The sequence below is a fragment of the Canis lupus genome, chromosome 1, assembly GCF_003254725.2.
Source record: "Canis lupus dingo isolate Sandy chromosome 1, ASM325472v2, whole genome shotgun sequence".
Lineage (NCBI taxonomy): Eukaryota > Metazoa > Chordata > Mammalia > Carnivora > Canidae > Canis > Canis lupus.
In genome coordinates, this window is record NC_064243.1 from 66,270,608 (window position 1) to 66,293,347 (window position 22,740).

Consider the following 22,740-nt stretch of genomic DNA (forward strand, 5'->3'; position numbering starts at 1 on the left):
AAAATTATTCACGAGAGACAGAGAGAGAGAGGCAGAGACACAGGCAGAGGGAGAAGCACTGCAGGGTGCTTCTCACTCCCCTGTGGGGAGCCCGATGGGAGACTTGATCCCAGGATTCCAGAATCATGCCCCAAGGCAAAAGCAGACGCTCAACCGCTCAGCCACCCAGGCATTCCGAATTTGTTTCTGTCAAACAGTTTTTGTGCTGATTGATTTGTTCTGTGTCTACCTCCCTGCTCTAGGATGAGAGCTGCGAGATGGTAGACCTTTGGGTTTTTATCATTGCTCTGTTTTGGGGACCCAGGACAGAGGACTAGAGTAAACACTCAAAGTTTTATGTATTTATGGAATGAATGAATGAATAAAAAATAAATGCATAAATAAAAAAGAGAGAATTGATGGAGGTTTCAAATGCCAAAATGGAGTTTTGGTTTGATGTGAGAAGCAATAGAGTTATGCTCTGGGTCCTTGAGGAAGGAAGCAGGGGTTACGTACAGTCCGAGAGAACAAATCTGAAGGAGACAGAGTAAAGGAGGGATTGCTGGGATCCAACCTGAAGTCGCTGGAGTCTGGTTCAGGAGAAGAGTTATGGAAATGGAGAAAAAGCAATGGATTCAAATGGGACTAAAGCGAATTAGCTGAATTAACTCTAGTGGGTGGAGGGAAGTAGCCCTCATGGATATCCCAGATACTATGACCTTAGAGAACTACAGTCCCACTCCCAACAAGGGAGAAGTTGGAAGAGATGACACTGGTGTTCAGGAGGAAGAACTATGGTTTTTAACTTTAAAAAAAAATTTTTTTATTGAAAAGCTGTAGGGAAGAATGAATGAGAACAAAAATTTCACACCCATAACGGACTTTTTCAAACCAAGATTTACTTTTTTATTTTATATTCTTCCTCCAAATATCAGACCGCCCTAGTGTGACCTGGCTGCTAACTAGCAGAGAGGTGATTCTGTAATGCTCCACGTGAATGTGGGGTATGTTCCTGCTCCGTCTGACTCAGAAAACTGAGATGAGTCCCCAGGTTCTCTCTGGCCCCGCCATCCCGGCTGTGTTCCCCTTGTTGGGGACCACACTGGCATATGATTTCTCAGGAGCCTATGTTTTTCCACCGAGATATAGAATAAGAGAGAAAGACCCAAACTGGTTAACTGCTTTGCACTCAAACCCTAACATCTTCGGCTATTTTCTTTGAGGATGTCAGAAATATATGTCAAATCTATGAGTTCATAAGGGAGGAACCAAGACCACTATAAATTTTTTTTTTTAAGACCACTATAAGTTAATGGGATAAAGGCGTATGCCCTTCACAGCCAGTAGCACAATGTCTGGAAAGGCTGAGCCATCTAGTCTTGCAAGACTGAAATAATGGCTGGGAGAAGTAATATCCATCCCATTTCCAGGGAGGTGCATCCCTTGAAGATTCTACTTAATCCTTATGGATCACGAGCTTTGAACTTATTCTCCTTATTTTGCCTTTTTCTTTCTTTGCCTCTTCCCCCTTTAGGTATCATTACCTACCGCGGGAGTTAGACTTGAGCAGATAGTAGGGTAAGGCCTGAAACTGCTTGGCTATGCTTTTGAATGGAAGAGTAAGTCACCACCTCGATTAGTAAGAATTCTGGTGGTCAAAGTGGTGACAGCTCAATTCAAACCATCTGTGGCCAAAAGGGGTATTTATCAGGGGGACGCTTTGTTGTCAAATGTGGTTAAAGAAGTATAACTAATCAACCTCTGGGAGAGCAGGGCTGTCACTGACTCCAGGAACAGCTGGGCTTGGGGACATGAGCATTAACTACCAGGGCTCAATCTTGGCCTCTTGTTTCTGCTTCTCTGCTTTTCGTTTTTTTAGGGTTGTTGTTGTTGTTGTTGTTTTTCGTACTTGAGGTCAGCTTCCTGCACCGCTTCTCTGGCATCTGCATTCCCCTGTTTGGTGCTCCCACCACCAGGGAAGCACTAGCTAGCTTTTCTCAATTCTAGCTTTAAAAAAAAAAAATCCCAGGAAGGGATTCTGAGTTGCTCTTTAGGTTCCAGACTCACCCTTGCCATATTTATCCAGGGGCAAGAGGTCACGATGTAGGGTCCTGCAAGAGAGCCAAGTCTTCTGGTCATTTCATAGATGGGCAAACATAGATGAGGCACAAGGGGGACAACTGACTCATCTAAGGGCACTTGGCTAGTACAATACTATTTGATCAGTTTCTGGAGAAGTCATTAAATAAATATTATCATTGGACTTGGAATCATTGAAAGAAGCCATATGGAAAGAGCCTGGAACAGCAGTAAAATCCAGGGGAGCCGACTGCCTTTCCTCGGTTTCATAGTACCATCTAGTGGTAATCCAGGACATTTCATCACTCGTCATGTTTCACGCTCATCACTGAGGAAGTTTTATTTTGCGTAATGGGATCTTTAGAAAGGGATCATAAATTGGAGATATATTTACAGTCACATATTTACATATTTTATGGGCCCAGTAAGAGAAGAGCATACATGTATTTATTTATTTATTTATTTATTTATTTATGATTTAATCACTAATTTGAGAGAGAGAGAGAGAGAGAGAGAGAGAACAAGACTGGGGGGAGAAGCAGAGGGAGAGAATCCCAAGCAGCCACCCCGGCTGAGTGTGGAGCCTGACGTGGGGCTTGATCCCACCACCCGTGAGACTGTGACCTGAGCCCACACCAAGACTCGGCCACCCAACCCACTGAACGCCTGAGACACCCTGACAACAGCATATATTTAAAAGGTTTTTCCAAGCAGTATTCAAGAAACCAGCTTTCTGGTGCTGGTGCTGATAATGATTTTGACATTTTCAAAAAACTGGGATAAGTTTTCTCATGAGCAAATAGGCATCTGCTGGTAGCCGCAGTATCAGGTGAGCCGTATGTCAAGGTCTATGCGGTCAGGTTGGTGTGCGAGCCTTGTTTCTGGGAAATGAGTAATTGCTCCTAAGGATGAAGGAAGGAGTAGACTCGCGCAGGTGCCCTTCCTGAGGACGCGCCCAACTACCCCACAGCTGGCGCTGGGGCTGCTGTGCAGTTGGCAGGAGGGTGCGAGAGACACCATGGGGTGCAGGGCCCGCCAGGCCGCCTGCTCGAGGATCCACCTGCCCACCCTGGTCCCACCACCAATTTTGATACAGTCCTAGCCACGCGGGTCTCTTTTATAAATGCATTTTTCAATAATAGAGTTCTGGCATTTTTTATTTCTACCTATTACAGCACAATTTTAAGGGAAGGGACACCTGACAGGCTGATGCAAACCTATTAAGCATGTGACTGAATATTTTGAAGATAACATTTAGTTCATCGTTTCATGTTTTTTAGTCCAGTCTTGTGCTTCTGTTGCAGAAATGATGCTTCATAGTGCATGTGATCACTGGCTGTGCTCCTGGAGCACTAGATGTCGGACAAGAGACTCTACGGATCTTGAGAGAGCGCACCAGGCCTCGCTCCCTCAGACGGGAACCAAGCTAATGCGCACGACTCCCCAGAGTTTTGGCAAGGCCGTTCAAATCTTGATATGCTCCCCAAGGGGAAAAGTCATAAGAAAGTTGGCGACTCAAACACGTTGTTTTCTCACCTTGAGGTGACAAGTCTTGATCATATGTGGAAATGTTATTATGCCCTTTCCCCAGGTTTTTTTTTTTTTTAATTTAAAAAAAAAAGAGCTTCCACTCCAGCTAGTTAATGAGTTTAATTTTCAATTCCTGTGTCAACCACCAGCATGGGAGCAGTTTTTAGTGGCACCGGGAAACTAAGTGCTAATGGGTGCAATCGATGGAGTAGGAAGATTTAAAATTAGACACACTTTGAGTGCTTATCACATTTGTGTGGAAGCGAGATGTTTTTTATTTTATTTTGCTTATTTTTAGTAGGCTCCATGCCCAATGAGGAGCCCAATGTGAGGCTTGAACTTACATCCCTGAGGTTAAGACCTGACCTGAGACCAAGAATCAGACACTTAACTGACTGAACCCCAGGTGCCCCTAAAAGTTGCTGTTGTTGTTGTTGTTATGGTTGTTTTTATTTTTTATTTTTTAATGGTTTTTAAAAAGATTTTATTTATTCATGAGAGACACAGAGAGAGAGGCAGAGACACAGGCAGAGGGAGAAGCAGGCTCCATGCAGGGAGCCCGATGTGGGACTCGATCCCAGGACCCCGGGGTCACGCCCTGAGCCAAGGGCAGATGCTCAACCCCTGAGTCTCCCAGGCACCCCAAACGTTGTTGTTGTAATGGAACCTCAAAACTAAATACACCTGTAGCCATCAACATATTTCTTTAGGCTAAATTCGGGGGTGACATATTTTATTAGTCTATCTGGAACATCATTGAAACCATCTGGCTTCCAAATAAGTCATTTTAAAATGCCTCATGTTGACCATAATTTTTAAAATGTTCCAGAAGCAGGGTAGAAAGCAGAAGCTCTTGCAACAGTTCCCCCTTTTCTCTCCTTTCCTTGTAGAGAAATTTGGAGGCGACACAGAGATCTCCTGGGATTCCCCGGGAATTAGCATTTATCAAGTTGGGGAGCCTGGAGAGGAGCATTTGGCGGATCCCCCGCTCGGTGGCCAAGCAGGATGGGGGACTCGGGCCACCTCCCAAGCCCGGCAGGCAGCCTGCCCCGGTGAGGACACTGAGCACCGCTGTTCACCGATGTGGCCTGACGGAGCAGGGCTCACGGGGCCTCTCATCCTAGAGGCTCAGATGCCTCAAGTCCACAGCCAGGTGTTTCAGGGCAGACGATAGCAGGACCTTATTTGCGTGAAAGCCCAGAAAGGTGTGAGGGGAGACTGGCAGTGGGACTTCGAGAACGGCCGGATCTGCTCAGTCGCCAGCAGAGCACCGAAGTCATCATGTCCTTGGAGTGAGAAGGGTCTCAATTTGAAGGGCATCCAATAAATTCGGGAGTTCAGTGGGTTTCTATGTCCCATTTTTCTAATTTATCTTCCGTGTTTAACAACTTTTTATGGCAAAAATATATGTCCATTACTAGGTTCTGCTCTTGGTGACATAATTTGATAGACTTCTGGTAATCTGGGGTTATTCACCAATAATTTACCCCAGTATTTCTGCAGTTACATATTTTTATTAACTCTTTAAAGAACTCTTTTTTTCTTTTTTGCCCTTGATGTAGCTTTTATTTTTCTGAGGTACTGATCTATACTCTAACTTTTAGTTACTAGACTTAAAGTAAATATATTGATTATTCAAAAAGCCAAACTGGTTTGAAAGTTGTTGTTGTTGTTTTTTTTTTTACTATATGCCAAATAAATTTGACTCTCCTTTTTTCTACATATACCCAATTGGATTTTTCCTCTTTTTAGCCCTCCTTTCTTTCTTTCATATTCCTTCTTTCCTTTCTCCCCCACTTCTTTTCTTTCTTTCTCTTCCTTCCATCTTTCCTTCCTTCCATCCTTTCTTGGTTAAAGCTTTCTAAACAATGCTGAACAGTAGGCAATGGTGCAGTCTCATCCTACTTATTCTTTGTGATTTTAATGTGATTAGCTAGATTTGGGTTTACTCTGTTTTTCAATAAAGTATAATATTTGCTGTTGGGATCACTTTCCAGTGTACCATCTGGGCCAAGTGCAAGAGAGGAGTGACACCCTGATGACCAGCTTCCATGCATTTCTGAAGGCCACAGCAGGGCAAGGTTGAGAACTCCCTTTCCCCTCCCCACTCATCACAGGTCTTGCTTCAGGTTACGATGGCAGGCACTCCTTGCCCCTTGGAGCTCAACCATCTTTTCAGATCTTTCTGAAAACTCTCCATTGACTCTCCACATGGGCTGGTGAACTGCTGGTTGGTTTGCCATTTACCAAGTTAATTCATCAGAATCATGTCTTGCAGAAATTGCTTGAAGTCACTCTTTCCTGATTTTCTCTTGTACTGTCACCAAATATTTCTTTCAATTATGAATGGAAATTACGTAAACCAATCAGCTCAGCCAACTAGCTCGAAAGGGCTTGTGGTTCTTTTAAAAAATAAAATCTATCATGTCCGGATCTCAAGTGTCAAAACTTAAGTGAAACTTCTCTAAGTAATAAGGACAGATGGAAATAATACATTAAAACTCAGCTCCTGCTGCACATCAGTGATGATAGCTTGCCTTAAAATTTTTATTCTGGGGGCTTCTGGGTGGTTCAGTAGGTGAATCGTCTGCATTTAGCTCAGGTCATGATCCTGGGGTCCTGGGGTCGAGCCCACCTCAGGCTGCTCAGTGGGGTGTCTGTTTCTCCTTCTCCCTCTCCCTTTGCCTCCTCTCCTGCTTGTTTGCACATACACACACACACACACACACACTCTCTCTCTCTCCCAAATACATACAATCTTTTTTTAAAAAAAGGCTATTCTGCTCAACTTAACTAACATTTAATTAAGAGCTGTGATTCCCAAGTGAAAATATGAATATAAATTGGTTGTCTCTTTCCAAAAAAAGCAAACACTAAGCACATGTGTTGAAAGGGTGCTTTTTATTTGAATTAGTCTATGAATTATGTTCCCTTTTTTGTTGGCACAGAACCTTCCTAGGAAGCAACAGTGAATTTTATTCTATTTTAAAGATTTTCTTTCTTTCTTTCTTTCTTTCTTTCTTTCTTTCTTTCTTTCTTTCTTTCTTTCTTTTTCTTTCTTTCTTTCTCTTTCTTCTTTCTCTTTCTTCTTTCTTTCTTTCTTTCTTTCTTTCTCTTTCTCTCTCTCTTTTCTTTCTTTCTTTCTTTCTTTCTTTCTTTCTTTCTTTCTTTCTTTCTTTCTTTCTTTCTTTCTTTCTTTCTCCCTTCCTTCCTTCCTTCCTTCCTTCCTTCCTTCCTTCCTTCCTTCCTTCCTTCCTTCCTTTCTTTCTTTCTTTCTTTCTTTCTTTTCTTTCTTTCTTTCCTTTCTTCCTTTTTTTCCAAGCAAGGGGGGCAGCAGAGGGAGAGGGAGAAGTAAACTCCCTATTGAGCAGGGAGCCCGATGTGGGGCTCAGATCATGACCTAAGTGGAAGGTAGATGCTTAATAGACCGAGCCACCCCAGCACTCTGCATAGTCATTGGAGGGGGAAAGTCCTCTCTTATGAGTCTCTCTGAATAACAAGTATTTTCCAGGGGAGCCACTGTAGGTTCGTGCATATCGATGCCTGATTTTCCAACAGATGTACTACAGCTTTTAAGTGGGACATGTGTCTTGCAAGCAGGTGTGCTAGGGGTACAAACTATCATACCTGCATTTAATGCATGGTTCTCTTACAGGGTTGAGTTGAGTCCTTATCTCTTGTCTTCTTGAAGGACAGAATTCAGTTGACAAATGGTGACACTGAAACAGCAAAGAGGCTTTATGGACTGAAGTGGAAGTAGATTCTCAGAAACGGATAGCGGGCAGCCCTGCAGGTGGTAACCACACTGTCTGCTTTTGTTTTCCAGGCCTATATAGACCCTTGATGGGAGGCGGGGGAAGGTTTCTCAGGTTCCTTCCTTTTATGATTGACAGAGGATTCCTTTTTCCAGGGCCCACATGCTGGCCTGACATTTTTCCATGATCCTCTGGAAAAGCCCAGGGGAGGAGGGCAAATGGTAATGTAAATGGTATGGCAATTATGTGTTAATGTCAAGAGGTCACCTCAGGACACCAGAAGGTTCTTTCCATGCATATCCATCTAGAAAGTCCCTATGGTTCCTACATCCTGGTTATCAGGATGTTGGTGACCATAGCCTAGGCAAATGCTGAGGTGGGCTTCTGACCGGTAGGTGTGGTCCTCCACCAAGGCTGGCCCCATCTCACACCCCTAGGCCCTCTGCTGCTTATGTCTAAACTTTCTACTAATTCCATTTCTAACCCAACATGTGATTTGGGGCAAATCACATCTCTGGATTGTACTTTGGTTTCATAAAATGTGTTTTGGGTTATATGATATTTCAAGTCACTTCCTGTTCTAAAATGTAAAACCCTTGCTCATCTCAAAGTGCCTTCCCTATCATTTATGGCTTATGATTGTGGTCCATTAGCTACTGGGAGAGGGAAAAAGGCAGAATGGGTAATTGTTAATTCAATATTGATAGGAAATTAAATCCTAGCCCAAGTATGTGTTTTATTTTTCTCCTCTAGTCCACTTTATTTTTTATTTTTTTAACATTTAATAACCCCTTCAGTTGTTTCTTCCATCCACCCCCCACTCTTGAAACCCCTGCCTCTGGCAAGGACCATCCATTCTTTTTATCTGTGACATTGTTCTTTTTTGTTTGTTTTAGATTCTACATATAAGAGACATCATACAGTATTTGCATTTCTTTTACTGATGTACTTCACTTAGCATAATCTTTTGAGGTCCATCCATGTTGTTCCAAATGACAAGAGTTCATTCTTTTTTATGGGTGAATGTTCTAGTGTGTTTCTGTTGTGATACAATTTGTTTTTCCACTCACCCATTGATGGAAAAATAGGTTACTTTTATACCTTTGCTATTATAAATACTGTTGTAGTGAACATGGGGTACGTATATCTTTTTAAGCTAATGTTTTCATTTTCCTCAAATAAATGCCCACAGGTAGAAATGTTGAATTATATGGTGGTTCTGTGTTTAATTTTTAAAAGCAATTCCACACAATTTTCTAAAGAGGCTGCACCAATTCATATTCCTACCAATAGTGCATGAAGATTCCTTTTTCCCCACATCTTTGTTAACATTTGTTATTTTTTGTCTTTTTGAGCATGGCCAGTCTCACAGATGTGGGATGATCTCTTGTCTCTATTTGCATTTTCCTGATGATTAATGATGCTTTGATTCCTTATTCTTTATCTTTTGGTATTTAGGTTTTTGTTTCGTGGCTACCATGAGGCTTACATGTAACAACTTATATCTAGAATAGTCTATTTTAAGTTGATTGAAACTCAAGTTCGATCTCATTCCAATGCTCAACTTTTTTACTCTCCCTCCATGCTTTATGTTTTTGATGTCACATTTTGCATCTTTTTTATTTTGTGTATCTTTGCTAATTACTATTGTTATCATAGATATTTTTGCTACTTTTGTCCCTCAGCGTTCATGGCAGCTTTAAAAGTGATTAATCTGCTACTTTCATCATATATTTACCTTTGTATTGAGATTTATTCTTTAATATTTTTTCTCATTACTAATTAGCACCCTTTCCTTTCAACTTAAAAAAAAAAAAGCCCTTTTAATATTTCTTATAAGGTTGGTTTAGTGGTGATGAACTCCTTCAGTGGTTGCTTATCTAGAAAACTCTTTCTGTTTACTTCAATTCTGAATGAGAGGAGTGTGACCCTCTCCTTTCCCCATGATGGCATATGCTCACCCATTGATATCTGTGTACTCTGAAAAGGGGGGAATCATCTGGCAAAAATATTACTTTGCCTGCTGTGTTTAAGGCTCCCATTCAACTTGATATGGTGAACTTTGTTCACACCAACTTGTGCAAGAACAACAGCCAGCCATATGCTGTCAGTGAAGTAGCAGGTCATCAAACCGGTGCTGAGTCTTGGTACTGGCAGAGCCATGGCTCGAATTCCCAGAGTTCAAGGCAGTGGGACTCACCGTTCTGGTCAGGGTGGTTTTGGAAATATGTGTCATGGAGGCTGCATGTTTGCATCAACCAAAACCTGGTGTTGTTGGCATCGCAGAGTGAACACAACACAAAAGCGATTTGCCATCTGCTCTGCCCTGGCTGCTTCAGCCTTACCAGCACTGGTCCTGTCTAAAGGTCATTGTATTGAGGAAGTTCCTGAGCTTCCTTTGGTGGTTGAAGATAAAGTTGAAGGCTACAAGAAGACCCAGGAGGCTGTTTTGCTTCTTAAGAAACTTAAAGCCTAGAATGATATCAAAAAGGTCTATGCCTCTCAGCGAATGAGAGCTGGCAAGGGCAAAATGAGAAACCATTGTCATATCCAGGGCAGGGGACCTTGCATCATCTATAGTGAAGACAACAGATCATCAAGGCCTTCAGAAACATCCCTGGAATTACTTTACTTAATGTAAGCAAACTGAACATTCTGAAACTTGCTCCTGGTGGGCTTGTGGGACGTTTCTGCATTTGGACTGAAAGTGCTTTCTGCAAGTTAGATGAGCTGTATGGCATTTGGCATAAGGCTGCCTCCCTCAAGAGTAACTACAACTTCCCATGCATAAGATGCTTACTACAGACCTTAGCAGAATCTTGAGAAGCCCAGAGATCCAAAGAGAACCTCCGAGCACCATGCAAGAAGATTCATCGCAGAGTCCTGAAGAAGAATCCTGAAGAAGAACTGAAGAATCATGTTGAAGCTAAACCCATATGCAAGGACCATGAACTGGAACTCCATTCTTTGACAGGCCAAGAATCACAAACTCTGGATGGATAGGGCGGCAGCAACCTTAGAAACCAAATCAGATGAGAAGGGGGTTCCAGGCAAGAAGCCCATGGTAGGGAAGAAAGGAAAGAAGGCTGTTAGTGTGAAAAAACCGAAGAAACCTTTGGTAGGAAAAAAAAGCTGCAGCTACCAAGAAACCAGCAGCTGACAAAAAATCTGCAGAAAAGAACCCCACCATGGAAGAGAAGAAGCCTGCTGCCTAAAAACTTATATTTATTTATTCCATAAAAGTCAAATCATTTTGAACAGCTACTTTTAAATAAAGACTTGATCAAAGACAAAAAAAAAAAAACAAAAAACCTGAATGAGAGCTTTGGCAGGTAGGGTATTCTTAGTTGGATTTTTTTTCTTTCAGTATTTTAAATATGCAATTCCACTTTCTTATGGCCTACAAAGTTTCTGCTGCAAAATCTGCTGTTACTCTTATGGGGGGTTCTCTTGTTTTTCTCTAGCATAATCACTATGTTGTACGTCTGAAACTAATGTAACATTGTGTGTCAACTACGCTTCAATAAAAAAAGTTGCTTTTGAGTGCTGGGGGTGAAGCATCTGCCTTTGGCTCTGGTCATGATCTCAGAGTCCTGGGATCGAGCCCTACATCAGGCTTCCTGCTCAGGGTGGAGTCTGTTTCTCCCTCTCCCTCTCCCTCTTCCTCTGTCCCTTGGCCAACTTGTGTACTCTCTTTCTCCCTCAAATGAATAAGTATAATATATTTTTTAAAAGTTTATTTTGGTCTTGCTGCTTTTAAGATTCTTTTCTTGTCTTTAAATTTTGACATTTTAATTATAATGTATCTTGGTGTAGATCTCTTTAGTTTCCTCTTATTTGAAACTCTCTGGGATTCCTGGATCTGGATGTCTCTTCTTACCCTTAGGTTAAGTTTCAGCCATGATTTCTTCAAATAGGTTTTTTGTCCATTTCTCTTTCTTGTCCTTCTAGGAGCCATAATGCAAATGTTAGTCTACTTGATGTTGTTCCATAAACTGCTTAAGCTATTTTTACTGTTTTTCATTCCTTTTTTTTCTTTCTTCTGCTCCGATTGGGTAAGTTCCACTGCCTTATCTCCAAGTTCACACTTATAGATCATTTAATTTATCTATCTGATGATCAAAAGTTAAAATATTGACCCATACTTCCTTCAAGAGAATTTTATTAATCAAACTGAAATGATAAGTTTCCTTAGGATAAATGATACCCAATCTAGGCTATGCTTCCTAACATTAAATTCCAGATGATGGCTAGCATGCTTAGACCAAAGGATAATCTTCAGCTTTTTGATCTTGTACGAGAATGACAGGCCTGAGTTTACCAGAAAGTCAGGAAAGCCAGGAAGTCAGAAAAGAAACTGAAAAACACCATGACTAGGACTTTCTGGTATGTTCAGGTTTTACGATTTCTGAGTAAGATTTGAAATTATCTGATTCCTGAATATTCAGACAGCATCAGAGATGAAAAAGTGTAATTTGATTGAAGTTAAAACACAGGCAGGGCAAAGTTTGTTTGTTTGTCTTATGTGTGTGCAAAATGGAGCTGGAATTTCTGACTGTCTGGAACTCACCCTATTTGAATAATGGAGTACAATTTCTGATTTTTCCCCCTCTTCTTGTTTGTTCAGGCCCTTGTGGACCACTGAACAAGTAGGTCAGTTACAGAGTCAATTGGAAGTTCAGAAGTTGAGGTACATCAGAGGAGGGGCAGGAGCATAAAACAAGGCTGTGGGAAGCCAAGGCTTACTATTGGGATTTCAGAAGCAAAAGCATGCCTTATTATAATAGCTGAGCCTAGACGTCTTGGGAATACAGAAGTGGAGTAGCCGTCTTTGCCACTACTCAGTAAATCTTCTTGTTTCAGCCCATCTGATGCTATCAGGCCACCTTAAATAAAACCTTAAATAAAACCAATTTATTTAGAAACCAAAAGCAAAGATCAGGCCAACATTTTTGGAATCACTTAAATTCATCTTCATTAAAAACTTAGAATTATAACATTTTAGAAAGTTATTTCATAAAGACCTTTTTAAAGCTTATTGATATTGTTTGGAGTTTACTCTTTAATTTTGTTGTGGCCAGTCTTGCTAAAGGTTTATGGATTTTAGGGATCTTTCCAGAGCATCAGCTATTATTTTTGATATTGTTTTCCCATTCTCAGCTATTTAAGTTTATAGTTTCATTTTAATTATTTCTTTGCTTCTAGTATCTTAAATTTAATTTTGTCATCTTTTTCTAGGCTCCTACAGTAGAATTAATCATAGGTTATTAATTTTGGAATTTTTCTAATTTCATTTTTTTATAATATATACATTTAAAGCTAGAAATTACCTTCTAAGTGCCATTTTTACTGTATCTTATTAATTTTCATTAGCTGTATTTTTATTTTAACTTAATTCAAAATATATTTTAATTTCTTTTTGATCCTTTTTGCTTGACCTCCATGTTATTTAGAAGTGTGTTGTTTAATCTCCAGATATTTGGGAGTTTTCCAGTCAACTTTCTGCATTATTTCTAGTTTAATTTCATTGTGGCCTGAGAACAGTTTGTCTGAAATTTATATTTTAAATTTGCCATGTACAAAAATAATGAAAATAAAAACAAAACTTTAAAAGGTTGAAAATAAAGAATACAGAAAATAAACAAAAGATTTTGAAAAGATTAATAAATGATGATAGATGAATAAACCTCTAGCAAGGTTAACCAAGAATTCCACCCCGATCCCCACAACAAAAAAGGAAGAAAAAAAGAAAGAAGAAAAAAGAGAGAGAGAAGACATGAATTACCATATCACAAATGAAAGAGGGATCATCACCACTGATCCCATGGACATTCAAAGAACAGAGAGGGGATAGTGTGAATAACTCTTCCCTCACATTTGATAACTAAATTAAATGGACCAACTTCTTGAAAGACACAAACAACCAAAACTAACTCAAGGAGAAAAAAATAACCTTAATATCTCTGTACCTGTTAAAGAAATTAACTTCCTAATTTAAAATGTTTCAAAAAAGAAAATACCAGATCCAGATGGTTTCACAGGCAAATTTTATTCAAACATTAACAAAGCAATAACAGTGATTCTCTATTCTCCGTAATCTCTTCCCAAAAATGGTAGCAGAGGGAACATTTCCCAGTTCATTTCATGATGTCAGCATTAACTCCATTGCTTTCCTATATTCTATCAATAAACAATTGAAATTAGAAATTTAAAAAATATCATATATAATAGCACCAAAACCCTGAAATGTTTGGGTTTAAAAATCTAACAAAATATTTATTGATGTGTATGTGGAAAACTACATAAAATTATGAAAGGAATCAAAATGATCAAAATAAATTAAAATGATCGAAATAAATGAACAAAATAATAAGCAAAATAAATTCCATGTTAATTCATTGGAAGATTCATTATTACTCAAATGCCAGTTCTTCCCAATTTGAATTATGGGTTAAAAGCAATCACAATAAAAATCACAGTAAGACTTTTGTAAATATTGATGACATGTGCTAATATTAATAAATAATAAATTAACTAATTTAAATTAATAATTAATAACTGAAGGAAGCCAGTCCGAATAGTCTATAGATGGTATGGTCCCATTTATGTGACATTCTCAAAAAGGCAAAACTATAGAAATGATAAACAGGATCAATGAATGCCATAAATTTGGGAAGGGGGGAGAATGGATAGATGAAACTTTACAGTACAGAGAATAAATTTTTAATGTACTAAAATAAAAAAAAATGCTTAGAAGTTTGAGAGACACCAGGATGGAATGTTAACTGTGACTTTACAAAATTCTGAATACTCTCACTAACAGATATGAGGACAAAGGATGCCAAGCTAAGTCACTGTGGAAATGAGTGGAGACCTTTAGCCTCTGCTAGTGCATAAACACTATAGCTGGAAACATCGTTTCCCATGAGGGGTATGGGTTAGCAATTCTAAAAATCACTGTATGTATGCTGGAATTGAATAATTAAGTAAATGAATGAAGAGTGGGAGTTAGGTTTCTCACTTTTGTAATGAGAGATTGCAGACACGCCAAGGAAGAGGCTAGAATAGCATATGCTGTAATAGATCAGAGTTGGAGACATCAGGATGACCTCTTGTCTAGTGTACTACAGCTACATACGGCTGCTCGCAGAAATATTTATAGAAGCCTCAGTTAGTATATATCCATATTGTTCCTGATCTGTCAGCTGAGAGGGCCTAGAAGCAAGGACCACTTGGTGGTAAAGAGCTTGGTTTTTCATTCTATTCTTCAGTACAAGGAACAGAGGCTTCTTGGGGGGAATGGCTGATACTAAGACTGGGGAAAGAAACATCCATGGCAAACCTAAAGCATTACATGGTGCCAGAAACCAAGGAAGTGCTCTATCATCAACAGCCCCCTGCCCATAAACCAAAACAAACAAAAACAAGAGCAGAAACATCCTGCATAACACGTGAAATGCAATGATGTAGATACATCAAAGAGGCATAGGAGCCAATTGGAAAAACTCCTGAGAGTTAAAGCTGGAACAATTTGAGCAAAAAAATAGCATAGTATTGTATTAAATCCAAAATATGAGACAAATATTAATGAGTCCATCCTGATATAAACAAGGACTGGATAAATAACTCCCCCCACCATGAGTGTGGGCTGTGCATGGTGACTTCTTTCAAAGAGAACAATACAAAAAAAAAAAAAAAAGAACAATACAGATAGAAAGGGATAAAAGGAGTAACTTTACAATGGAGAAACCTCACAAATAGGACCTCGGCCAGCCAGTCAAAGTTAACAAGAGTGATGCTGTGTACGCTTGACAGGATGTCATGGGAGTGGTACTCTACCTATGTCTTCTTCCCCCAAACCCATAATCTCAGTCCAACTATGAGGGAAATATCATAAAATCTCAATAGAAAGACATTCTGCAAAGTATCTGACCAGTGTTCCTCAACACTGCTGCAGTCGTTAAAAGCAGCGAAAGACTAAGAAACTATTACAGTGAAGAACATCGAAGCCAGACAAGCCAAGTAAGTGTAGTTCTAAGTGGGACCCTGGAACAGAAAAAAGAGCACAAGATGAACACTAAGACATCCAAATAAAATACGGACTTTAGTTAATAATGACGTAACAGTGGGGGCTCATTATTGTGACATAGGTGTCATAGTAACGTAAAATATTAACAAGAGCTCGACGTATACGCCTTTGCTTGTCTGTAAATCTAAAATTATTCTAAAACAGAAAGTGTATTTTAAAAAAAACAACAACTGGATATTATGTTCAACCACAATGGGTCCTAGCAGTCTAAAGCTGATAAACAAATACATCGTTTTATTGCTACATCAGCCAAAGATGATCAGCGTCCATCATCTCAGTGGGGAACTCCTTCATGACCAGTGAACAAGAGGATGTGTTTTAACTGATCGAGTACAGATCTACACACTAACACCTACCCTTTCCTGGGTCCATGTTTCGATCCTTTAATGAGCCTAATCACAATAAGCTTTCTGTTTCCGTCTGGTAAGGGTTGCTTCTCCCCTTCAGAGGGCCGTTAGGGAATTCCTTACTGGGATACTCTTTGTCTTGCCTGAGCAAGCAAAAACAAACAAACAAAAAACCCCAAAACAAAATAAAACCAAAAAACCAAAAAAATCCCCTCACTGTTCATTTTATTGGTGGAATTGTTGACATTCTTTTTTTTTTTAAATAAATTTATTTTTTATTGGTGTTCAATTTGTCAACATATAGAATAACACCCAGTGCTCATCCCGTCAAGTGCCCCCCTCAGTGCCCGTGTGTGATATAGACGATCATATAGTAACATTTTAAGCATGGCCACTAACTTGACTCAATTAAAGTCCTTTTTACTAGTAAGATAGACTTTAAAAGAAAAAGGTTTTTTAAAATTCTTTTAAAAAGAGATACCATTGAGTGAACTTATTAGCTTTTCCTCGTCTAGGCCAGGGTTTCTCAACTTCGGCACTTTCCACACTGTGGGGTGCTGTGCTGTGCTCGGTGGGACACTTAGCTGCATCCCTGGCTTCTGCCCTCTACATGTCAGGCCCACCCTCACTTTCAGGTATGACTTTGCCAAATGTCCCCTGCTTGGCAAAATTGCCCTTAGTTGAGAACCACTGGGTTAGATCAACACAGAGCTTGAGGCGTCCATCATAGAGTCTCTTGAGTCGGTAGTGGCAAGTAGCACTGAGGCAATATTCATTACTCTCACTGGTTTTGGGGTTTTGTCCTAGCCAGCAATCTTCTATGAGTGATACACAATCCACTTTGTCTCCACCTTACAGTTTGTTGATGGAGTTCCCGTCCTTGGCTCGTGGTGTTTGTGTATTAAATTTCCATGGGGGAGAATAGTTTTGCCATCAGGATTTGAAATACCTCATTGACTCAATCTGTGCCGAGTCTGTTTGTCCTCTGTATCTTCTCCTCATCTCCCATGACATAAAGACCGGAATTGGCCAAAACATTGATTAAAAGTCTGTTGCTCTGTGTCATTTCTTTTATGTTACCTTTGTAGTATCTCGCTAACTTATCTTTTGATTCTTTGTTAAATGTGGGGGAGGGGATGTCTTTGAATTCAAAAGAGCCAACAGTCTCCTAAAAGGAATCCTCATTCCTAACAGATCTACTTGTTGTATTTTAATTTATGTGCTGATTGGCTTATAATGACTAATATATTGCTTACATCATTTTGGAAAAGAGCAATCGAAGGATTTCAAAAAAAATTATTACTCCCAAATTAAAAAAAATGTTGATCCTTTAAGAAAACCTTTTTCTTTTAAAGTTTATCTTACTAGTAAAAAGGACTTTAATTGAGTCAAGTTAGTAGCCATGCTTAAAATGTTACTATATGATCGTCTATATCACACTAGGAAAAAAAGACTTCTTAACAGAACGGGAGCACTTTAATAAAACTTAGAAGTTTTAGTTAATGGGTTACACATGTAAGATAAGTTCAAGTAAGATCCTAAAATTTGGTAAATACTTAGAAGTTAGACTGAGTTGGTACTATCTTCCTGATTTTCTCATAGTTTTAAAAAATAATGTTAATACAATACTACAGTCTAAGCAAGACATAAAGTTATATTTTTAGAGACACCTGAGCAGATAACATTACTTTGGGTAACATTACGTTGACAAAGTTTTAGGATTAGGAACATATAAATATATGTGTTTAAGGAAATTGAATTATAGTAGCCACTATCTTTATAAAAGGGATTGATTCTTATAATTTGTTTTTTAAATATTTTAAAAATAACGATTATTCTTCTATTATTTTCTGACCATCTCAATTCAAGGAGAAATTATATTCTCAACTCATGTTAGACTCCACGAAGATGCAATTGTATCAGAAAAACATGATAATATTTGTATCTATTTAAGTCCATCTAATCAAAGATGAAATATTTGCTCCATGTTACAGAGAAGAATTTAATATCTATTCCAAAGCATGCAAGTGTATAAATCATTAAGGAAAAGAAATAACCCAATAGAAAAATAGGTTGAGAAATCAAATAGGTAATTAATCCAAGAGAGCAGAATTGGCTAAAAATCATTTGCAAATGTTGCTAATCTCACTAAAAGGAAAATAAAAAATAAAACCATTAAAATTTTATTTTGTCAGAATGGCAAAGATGAAAACAATTTATAATAGTACTGCTGAGAATTGTTGGGGTGTGCAAAGTTATTCAGTAAGTGTACCCGCATACATCCTTAAATTCCACATGAAGTCTCTAAGGATCTCTAGGATCTAAAGGATCTCTAAGGATCTAAAGTTCTACACAGTTTTACCTAAAGGCAAAGGTCTGCTATTGCAGATACAGATTTTTTTAATTTGGCGAACGTTTATTGTCAACTATTTTGTGCCAGACATTATGTGAAATACTGGGAATAAGATGGTAAGTAATATAAAACTTCAAAACTGTTAAATAAAAAATTAACTGAGTAGAATTTCAAAGATCTAGTTGGCATAATATTGATTGATGCCTCGGGCAGCATGGATCCAGCAAGCAGGCTGACTCCATGGGGCTACAGAACAGGGAAGACTTTAAAGGTAGAGATGAGGGAGTGGGGGGCCGATCAGTAAATTTCCCAGTGCTGACTGGTTAAAGGTCACATACCTGTGGGGTTAAGAGCACAGCTAGTTTGGGGATTAGGTCTTGCTTGGCTTACTGATTTAGGGCCTTAAGTGATGCCATTCGGGGCATGTGGTTTTCTTTTCAACAACCAATTAAGGGGCACCTGGGTGGCCCTGGCAGCTGGGCATCTGCCTTGGGCTCAGGTCATGATCTCAGGGTCCTGGGATCCAGCCCCACATCCAGCTCCTGCTCAGCAGGGAATCTGCTTCCCCTCTGCTCATGCTTATGCTCTTTCTCTGAAATAAATAAAGAAAATCTAAAATAAATAAATAAATAAATAAATAGGATCACTGGCCTAAATGAATGAATAAATAATTAAGGAAATAACCCAATCAAGGTTAGTCATTGAAAATTTAATTGCCTACTTTCTAAATAGTATTATTCTTTACATCATCCCCCCACATGGCATGATCAGAAAACTATGTTAAAAACTATTAATAGAAAGATCTTTGCTGTAAAAATCATTATTATTTGTTTAAATAGTCTTTGGGTTGTAGTAAACCTAAAATGTTAGTAGTTATGTAACCATTGGATGGTTTGCAGGGGGTGAGAAGAGGGGAGGGAGGTTGTGGGGGGGGGCTTCCTCAAAACTCAATGAAGTTGTTTCTCCTTTCTGCCTTTCAGCTGGGATCCAACGCCTCTTACCTTTTGCCACATGGTGGCAGCATCTGAACACTGTGGCTCATTTCCTTCTGCTCTCCGACCCATTTTTAGGTAAAAATCCAGCAGAATGATTAGAGGGGAATGTCTGAAGGAGACCCCTGTGCCAGGACCCTTGATACCCCATTAAACTATTCCCTGTGACAGAAGAAAATAATCTCAAATGTTTCATTGCCATGTATACAAATCATACATATTTTAGAACATTTTAACTTTTAGAAAAACCTTAACCACCAAGTTGGTAGCCCAAAGAATCAATTTTTGTAACAGTAATGCTTTCTACAAGTAATCATGCTTTTTTCTTTTTTTGTCTTAGAAGATTTAGTAATCCTGATTCTTAATTTATGCCTGCTGTCTCTTCTTCAAAAGCAAGATAAAATATGATTCATGTATTTTTTTTGGGGGGGGGGTGGGTAAGGTGAGTACAGTTGGGAGAAGAACTCTGTTAAGGTAGTATTATATTCCGTTTTAGAAAATTGCTCGTCACCATGTGAATGCGTCTGTAGGGAGGATAGTACACGATTTTCATGTTTACCGTTCTCTTCCTGGTACCCACCTTGGGATGAATGAATAAATTAATCATGGCCTCTTAATCACCATCTGATAACTCGCCTTTCCTGGAGCTGATGTGTTGATTGATCCTTAATATCATCTTAGAATGATACTGAAAATCATCTGTTAAGGGTACTTCTAAAATAGACTTGCCTTTCTCCCAGCTTGGGTGCTACTGGGCCACAGAGCATTCAGGTGTTTTTTGCCAGCCCTTCTGATCAGGAGACATTCTCCAGCAAGCAAGGCTATGTCTTAGCCCCCTTGCCTGGATGGGAGAGGGAGGGGATCCTTCAGGCCACTCTCCATTTCCCAAACAGGCCTTTTGGTTGGGTTGGGCTGAGATAGACCCTCAGCTCAGCCTTGGCTATGAATTAATCCCCCTGCCTGTGTGTAGTAGGAAAGCAAGTCTCCATACGTGGTACTGGCCTTGCTCTGGGGTGATCTGCTCTGTCCACCTGCCTCTTAGCTCAACTGCTCCCGGGTTGCAAAGTTTTCTGGAGTTGACCCCAGACCATGGGTGGGGCCGTGACTCAGCACCTTGCCTTGGTCTGGGCAAACTGAGTTCTAGAGCCACAGAACTCCTTGTTTGAGGATCTGCATAAGCAGGTCTGCATCCCACCTAATTCCCTGGCCAGAGTACACCCCTGACTTGGTTTTGTACCTGAGTGAAGCTGCTGGTTGGGATTACTAGCTGGGGTACTGCAGGTATGAACTTGGTCTGCCTAGATCCAGGTGCTGGTTATTGCAAGCCCTTTGGCCTTCTCTATCACAGTGAGTTTCTCAGGAGCTCAACACCCCCCCCCCCCCATTTTCCTGCAAATCCTGTGTTGTAAGATCAGAGAAGGGGCTCCTGGAACGTGACCCACAATGCTGGGAGACACTGGCTGTCCCCCCTGGGTTCTCTTTTCCTCCTGGAGGAACTAGAGGCTCAGGCAAGACCTCTTCATGCGGTGCTGTGCCGGCCTGGGGAAGGGGCAGTGTGGGCAACATGGAGCTTCTTCTCTTACCTTCAAATGTAGTCTGTCCTGGTCTCTGAGGGGCAAGTGGGTACTTCAGCCTCAAGCCTCACCTCAGTGATATCTTATTCTTGAATAGATGTTAGTTGTTCTTCTTGTGAGGGGTAACAAATCAAGAACTACCTCTGTATCTTGGTGACGTCATTCTCCTTATATCACATTTTCTTTACCCATTCATTTGTGCATGGGTTCTCGGGTTGTTTCCATGTCGTGGCTATGGCGAACAATGCTGCAATGAACACCAAGGCACAGATGTCTTTCAGAGAGTGATTGTATTTCCTTCAGATATATACCCAAAAGTGGGTTTGCTGGACCCTATGGTAGTTCTATTTTAAAATTTTTGAAGAACCTCCATACTAGTTTCCACAGTGGCTGCACTTGTCTACATTCTGCGGTGGTAAGGGGAGGGGCTCATCTGGAAGTGAGTTTCCTGCCTCTCCCCAGCAGCAGACCCTTCCTTTGGATCAGTACCCAGCTTATCCATAAGGAGGTTTCTGCCCCTCTTGCAGCGACAGATGTCTTCTGTTTCTCTTTCCCCCTTCGCAGCAAGCAACCTTTTGCTGGGACCTGGGGACAAGAGGGTTTTCTGCCCTCCTGTGGCATCCAAGCACTTGTGCTTCATGTGAGAGAATGGCCCAGTACTCTATCAGCAGCAGACAGCCACCAAGGGCAGTTCTCAATTATGGGGGGACCTCCTGTAGGTCTCCTGGCCAGTATCAGATCATTTTCATGAGCTATGTGATGAGGCTTGAGGAAAAGAGTTGCTGGGTAAATCTACATTCTTGTTGTGTCAGGGGACCCAGAGATTCTAAACTTTCACATTTGCTCAAGAAAACTTTAAAGAATTTGTTAACATTTCAGTTGTTTTCCTCTTACTTGCATTACGGCTGCCATCGCCTACCCTGTGCTCTCCAAAGGTAAAACTGTATATCTCACCTTTCCTTGGACGTGTTTGGTGCTCTCCAGGATTCAGTTCACCTAGTTGCCTTTGATTGCATTTATCTAATGGGCTCAAACTAAGTTATGACTTTGTAGATTATATGACCTTTATTTCTTACTGTGAGAGTGATATTTTCACATGGTTTCCACCTAAGTACTTATAAGCAGAACTGCATTTTTATATTTGGAGTATCTTGCTTATTCAGTTTATTGGGTTATTAAGAGTGTAAAAAAGACGCCTCTTTTGCCATATAATCTAAAATGTAACAGTCCATGATATAGAAAAAGGAAAAATCCTGAAGTCCTTTCCTTCTTACACCAATACATGTTTATGAAAGAAAAGAGTAGCCATAGGAAGTCATATGCCATAGTTGTTTTTTTCCCTTTTGTTTCTTTGATATTTATAAAAACAGTCAGATACATCTGAGTAAACAAAGGACATCAGAGGATAGCTCTCTCTAACACACTAGGAAAACTGACTGCAAGTTCTGGAGGATATCTTGACAGTAGACTTCTTTTTTTTAATTTATTTTTTTATTTTTATTTTTTATAGGACTTTAATTCTATTTAGATAACATGCAATGTTATATTAGTTTCAGGAATACAATATAATGATTCAACAATCATATGTCACCCGTTGCTCATCAAAAGTGCACTCCTTAATCTCCATAACCTGTTTAACACATCAGTCAACCACCATCCCCTCTGATAATCATCAGTTTGGTGTTTATAATTAAGTGTATCTTTCTTGTTTCGTGTCTGTCTCTTTTTTACTTTTGTTCATTTGTTTTGTGCTTTGGTTTCACATATGGAAAGTAGATTTCTGATGTGGTGTGGTGTGAGAGAGGCTAGGGGGCAGGTGTGAGGTGGCACTCTTGCTTCCCACTGGGAACAGAAAGACCAGCGATTATTGTATGAAGAGACACAGAAATAAATCATCCATGGTGTGAAATTACATAATTCCTAAAGGTCAGGCTATTATTTGGCAATCACTGATATTGAAAGGAAGGTCTGCTAGCAGACCCTATAACTGTCTCTAGGCGGGCAGGGAAATGAGGAATCTTTTCTACTTCTTCCAACAAAGA

General features: G+C 39.8%; 1 pseudogene; it reads left to right on the plus strand.

The window, feature by feature from the left end:
* Positions 1 to 9,289: 9,289 nt before the first annotated feature.
* LOC112643819 (60S ribosomal protein L4-like) lies at positions 9,290 to 10,558 on the plus strand (annotated as a pseudogene).
* The last annotated feature ends 12,182 nt before the right edge of the window (positions 10,559 to 22,740 follow it).